The sequence below is a fragment of the Prinia subflava genome, chromosome 2, assembly GCF_021018805.1.
Source record: "Prinia subflava isolate CZ2003 ecotype Zambia chromosome 2, Cam_Psub_1.2, whole genome shotgun sequence".
NCBI classification, from domain to species: domain Eukaryota; kingdom Metazoa; phylum Chordata; class Aves; order Passeriformes; family Cisticolidae; genus Prinia; species Prinia subflava.
The window spans coordinates 93,106,883-93,112,882 of record NC_086248.1 but is presented as its reverse complement, the minus strand read 5'-3'; the positions used below and the strand labels follow the sequence as shown (position 1 = coordinate 93,112,882).

Here is a 6,000-nt window from a genome sequence, read left to right as displayed (position 1 = left end):
CATTACACACACGTGGCTCCCTTTAAGTTGAATGTGAATTTAACGTTCCAAGGAAAGAGAGGACGTACCCTTCAGGGTGAGTGCACGCTCTCAAAAAAGCTGATGAACTCCCACAATAATGCCTGTTTCTACGATAGCTCCAAAGACTGAATATTGATAACTGAGCACTTTTATGACTGATACTTAGGCTTCAAGTGTTCATCTCAATCAATAGCTCTTTACACCATTAACATCGCCCTGAACATTAAATGTGTGGGGAGCATTCCTGCTTTCAGACCTTGTGTTTTGGGTGACACCTTCAGAGATGCCCGGTTCAGAGGGGCAGTGAGGCACAGCCCTCGCAGGGCCTGCTGACCGCCAATATTGCGCTTGCGCTCGCTTGGGCCATGCTCACACCTCGGACTTTCGGCGCAGGAGCTCCTCTGGGCCTCTCCGGGCCGCCCCGAGGGGCTGAACCCCAAATGTTCCGTGTGCCCGGCGGAGCCTTCCCCGGGTCTCGGCGGCCGCCCGTGTGCCAGCGCTGCGGGCCCGCGCCGCTCCCGGCCCCTCACGCCCCGCCAGCCTCGGCTGCGGAGCCGGGCCCGGCTGGCTCTAAAAATAGCGCGCCTGAGCCATAAATAGCAGCGCCCGGAGCCGCTCCGAGTGCCCCCGCCAACGCCGCCGCTGCTGCTGCTGCGGGAGGAGAGCCCCCGAGGGGAGCGGGGATGCATGGATGGATGGATGGATGGATGGATGGATGGATGGATGGATGGATGGATGGATGGATGGACGGACGGACGGGAGGGTGTGGATGGCTGCGGGGCAGCCTGCCAGGGGTGGGCACGGCCGAGGCAGGGCACGGCGCTTCTCCCCGGGCTGTGTGGGACCGGGGCTCCCTCCCTCCTTCCCTCCTCCGCTGCCTCTCTCTGCCTGAGGGCACCGCGGCTCCCGGGGCAGCGGGAGGGCAGCGGGCGGAGCGGAGCCCTTCCAAGGGGCGCCCAGTGACACCGGGGGCCATGGGGACACAGCGGGCACTCCCTGGACGCCGGGAATCCCTGCCCCGTGAGGCTGGCAGAGCACAGGCACAGGTTGCCCGGTGAGCTCTCCGTCCTCCTAGCAAACATTCGAAAGCCGCCCGGACACGGCTCCGGGCCTCCAGCTCTGCGTGGCCCTGCTGCAGCAGGGTGCTGGACCAAACAGCTTCCAGAGCTCCCTTCCCACCGCCAGTGCCCTGTGATCCTGGGAAATCCTGTAGAGCCTCACTCGGAAATGGCAGAACTGAGGACCCTCATTCACGTAAGGCTTCCAGGACTGTGCTAAAATTTAGTAGGAGCTTTCTAGTCTGGTGTGTTGCTGGTGCTTACAGCTTTGTGTTGGAGAAGGTCTCTCAGGGCAAACTTTGATTGCAGCTAGCAGGCTTCCAGTGGAGAGCTGCCGGTGCCTTAAGAGAGCAAGCAGCAGGGAATTGCATTTAATACCTCCTCCTTTCACTTCTGACGTTCTTTCTGCAAGGAACGGCAGGGCTCCCCTACTATGCTGTATGATCTTGCTCTGTTAACTAATTTTGCCTTGTAACAGGACTGCTCTTGCTTGCACGGTGAAAATAATAATAATAAAAAAGTCTCGTGCCAGTAAAGCCTGTCGGCTTCATGGTGCTGTGGTTTTGAACAAAGTTGTTCTCTCCTACAGAATGCTCTGCTTGCTTTCTGGTCTAAGCTGTGCCTTGCACCGTTTGAGAAGATAAGAAAGAGCACACAAAAATCAGAAAACTGTCCCACACTGCTGTAGGTCATTTACCGAGAAGAAGAGCTGAGTCTCCATGATGAAGGCAGCCAGTGTTTTGCTGTAGTAGCCTGGTCAGTACCACCTTGCAAAAATTCATGCATCTGAAGATACTCAGACCTCCTTCAGAGGGATTCATTGTAATCAGATTATTTTTTCAATTAGATGCTAGCAGAAAGTGACTTTTTTCAGAAAATAAGTTTAGTTACAAAGATCCAGTAAAATTGCACATTTTGAAGAGTTCATTTTGTTAAGTCTTTAGCAGTCAACAAAGCCCCTTTCAGCCAAGCCCTCACGTTATTTGAAGAAACTGCTTGAGTACATAGTTTTAGAATACAAGATAGAGGTGTGGCCTCTGTTGCTGTCACAAACATGCATATACCTGCCCATATTTCTTCATACCTTCTGCTTGGAAACACCTGTAAGCTCCTAGAGGATCAAACTGTGACTTTATTGAGGCCAATGTCAACACTGTTGTGGACTTTAGTGGGGGCTGGAGCAGGAATCAAATTTACAATTGTGATTGAAAATCACAAGGAAAATGCACTTGCTCATTACAATCGTTATATATTTTTAAGTGCTTTATTGGGACAGTTGTATAAAAATGGGAAGCAGGTTTTATGGGGTGTTTTTTTCTCTCTACTTTTTTTTGGGTTTTTTTAATGAATTACAAAGAAATAAAAGTATGCAAAAAGGTGACCTGATACTTCTGGGCTAGCATAGCATGAAAATACTAAGAAATTGCAACAATATAAAAAAGTTCCCATCTAAATAAACAAAATGGTTATGAAGTTATAGAAACATGCTCACTCATACATGAAGAGCTGTAGCTGCCCAAAAATGCAGTGTCCAAAGATCTTTTTTAAGACACACCAAGGAATATACAGGTACAGCTAGGTAACTAGAGACTTCAAGATCTGGCTGGTGCTGGCAGCCTGATCCATTAAGATAATGAAAAAGTCTAAACTCTTTTAGTTATTTACAACTGCTTGGCCCCATTCTGCATGGGAAGCAAATTCCTACTGAAAGCTTTTATGTTTGTCACTTAGCAAAGACACATAAAAAATCATTCTTTTCATTCTGTAATAGCTGATTAAGCCAAGATCTCACAAACTTATGGTGATAACTTTACCACGTTTAATTCTCCCAAAATTTTGCTGGTCTCAGCCTTGGCTGAGTTTATCATTAATATCTGATAACGTATTTTTCCCTGTCCTCCAATTCCACATTAACTTTGTGACAGCGCATCTTTAGAGAATTTGGCTGTAAATTACGGGCTTAATTTTATCTCAGTACATTTAGACATCAGTGGCTGTCTTCAGTTCTTTAATTTAAAACTTTGAAGTTAATTTGGTCTCATTAGTTGAAGTGCTACAATATACAGTTCACAGGATTATTTGGAAAATTTTAAAATGCTGAGTTAATACTACTTGCCACTTCAGAGGAATTGAAGCATTTTCAAGGTAGCTGGTAAAGAGTTTGCCACTTCAAAAATGTATTGATAAATACTGAGATCTTGTTTCTCATCCTTTTAATTGTGCTTAAGATGACACAAACTGATACATCAACTACTCCATAGCAAATTCTAATAGAATTACTGGGAAGAAAAATTATTTTCTTCCTTTATTCAGAAGGTAACTTCTGGGTGTTAGAAGATGGAATATGAAGACAAGAACAGATTGGGTTATATATTCACTTGCTGAAGAGGTTTTTTTCAGCTACTTCAAAGGCAGTACCCTGTGGTAGGATGCTGAACTAAATGGACTGCGGTTCTGATAAAAAGGAACATTATTTTATTGACATATGTCACAGAAAGGATGCTTCTCAAACAGACAGTGCTCATACCCTCAGTGCCTTGTACTGGCTCTGTAGTTATCCCCTGAATTGTGCTTCATACAGCCTCATATGGGTTTTTTCCTTGGCATTTAGGAACAGAAGCATCACTGTTCCTGCTATCCTTGTGCTAGAGGCTTTATGACTAGATGGAGCAGAGCTGTTTTATTGGCTTTTGGCCACCAGGAATTTTACAGGCTTTTATGGGCTTTTTGACTATTCTGAAGAAATTTCCATTTTGCTGGAATTTCCAGTGCTTCACCCTCGCATGTCACTGCTGTGCCACACTCGTGGCTGATGGGGACTTTGCTTTGTGACATCTGACACTGCTTATGCCTCATCAGTGCCGAAGGTGCTGGACTGATCTTCCTGGCTACCCTGCCAAGTGCACAGCATGGCCCTGACATGACATAAAGAAAAGAAGAAGTTCCCAGTTTTTTCTTACTCCTCTTCAGCCATCAGTCTGTTATTTCTATCTGGTGCAGCTGCTGCAGGAAGAGGCCGTATTACCTCTGTGAACTGCGGAAACTTGTAGCTTACTGCTGTGAGCCAGCAGGTTTCAAATGGGAACTGCAGTTCCTTGTGAAGATCTTATGTTCAAGATGGTCACCTTTGACCTACCACATGGCATATCAGTGGTGGTTTACAGCTCTGGAGGTTGAAAAATGGAAAATAGAAATAATACTGTAATACTAAACAGCATGATGATTTAAAGGGATGAAATTCTTTTCTTGTTGAAATCCTAACAAAATAAATGATAGACTTATTCACGTAGTTCATTCATGCAATAGTGTAGTTTCAACAATTGTTCTGAACACTGGTTTTATCTTACAGTGCTTTATACCTGACAAAAACAGGGAAAATTCAGCAATTCCTCACTGTATAGAACAGAAGTTGGCTTCAAAATTTCTTGCTTTGTCAGGCAATAACATTCCAATGTCATATCATGTAGAAAAAGTCAAAGCATGTGCATCAGTGGAGGAAATCCAGTCAAGTAATGGAAAAAAAATCTAAAACTCAAGGGAGAAGAGACAGCAATTACCAGCTGCTCTAGTTAAATATTCCTTTCTGTGCTCTCTTTCAATCTTTTGATTTAATTTCTTTTTTTAAGGTACATTCTTAATTCTAAGTTAATGTCGTTCACATATGTCCTGCCATACCTTGACATGTAAACACTAGGATAAAATTAACAGAATAAGTCATGTGAAGGCCTGTTAATTAAGAGTGAATTTGCTCTGTTCTGTGGTGGTTTGTTTGTTGTTTTTTTTTTTCCCAACTAGGCATTATTTCCAGTTTCAGCCTTTGTAGGCAGGAGGAGATCAAATAGTAAATAAAATATACAAGTCTGGGGGAGCTGGGATTTCTTCTGTTTGTAGATCAGTGGCCCTGATGCAGTCTGTGGCTTTATATTACCTAAAATAATGGAGATGTGTTATCAGCCAAGCTATAATGACAGAAGAAACTGAGTCTGAATAGTTTTTTCTTTTCTCATTTATGACTTATATTGTAAATAATATCATTTATAGGAAGACTGTAAAAAGGCAAAACACTTCACCAGTGTGGCCCTGCATCTGACTAGAAGTTCATTTGGTCAAATATGTCTCCAGTACTGGCCATAAGTAGATGTCTGGGAAAGTCTAAGAACAGGACAAGAACATAATACTTTTCCTTTTTCCTTTCTCAGCCCTTTAGGGAAAAACGGCCTTCAATCTTTGGTTGACCAGTGTGGTGGACACATAAGCCTCTGGGTTTTCCAACAGCATCCATCTCGTGTTTCAGTGCTTATTTGTACTTAAATTGTTTCTCGTGACTCACTGGCTATGCTGGGCTAGTGCTTAAATGTGGCAGATCAAGACTCATTTTTTGAGGCACATGTCTGCACAGAGTGAAGGACAGCTATTGCCCTGAGAGACTTTAAACCTCTTGTTTAACTAGACAAAACAGACTGGAAGGGGAAAAGAAACACATCATGGTCCTTGATTCTCTAAGTTAGGCACTAATTATAGACATATTCCTAAAATCTGACAGATAGTGTATTGCTGCACAGTCTCTACGACAGAACTCTTCATAACAATTTGAAGCTCTAGGAAATTTCCATTGCCACAGCACTCAACATTCTTCACAGGGAACAGAGAGAAAACATTTGCTTGCTCTGGGGGAGAGCAGAGCGTGCTGATGGAGTAGGCTGCACATCTTTGGCTGGATGCTGCCACAAACCTCCTGGGCAGTAGAGCAGTGGATACTCCAAGGTGCAGACCATGTCCAAGGTGAGCCTTGGGCATTGATGTAAGGGAGACAATGTATTGCACCCATCCTGCTAAAGTCAATGTTCTTTCTGCTAAGAAGAACAGATTTTTGGAAGGAACAGGTAAGAGATGGGGGTAGATGTGATTCCAGGGCTTGAAT

General features: G+C 44.4%; 1 protein-coding gene across 1 annotated transcript in view; it reads left to right on the top strand.

Moving 5' to 3' along the window:
- The first annotated feature begins 761 nt into the window (after positions 1-761).
- Positions 762-6,000, top strand: part of LOC134547281 (spermatogenesis-associated protein 7-like) — a 60,303-nt gene continuing 55,064 nt past the window's right edge. The window contains exon 1 of the mRNA XM_063391035.1: positions 762-1,275. The gene's annotated coding sequence lies outside the window, so the exon portion shown is untranslated. The remainder of the gene's footprint in view (positions 1,276-6,000) is intronic.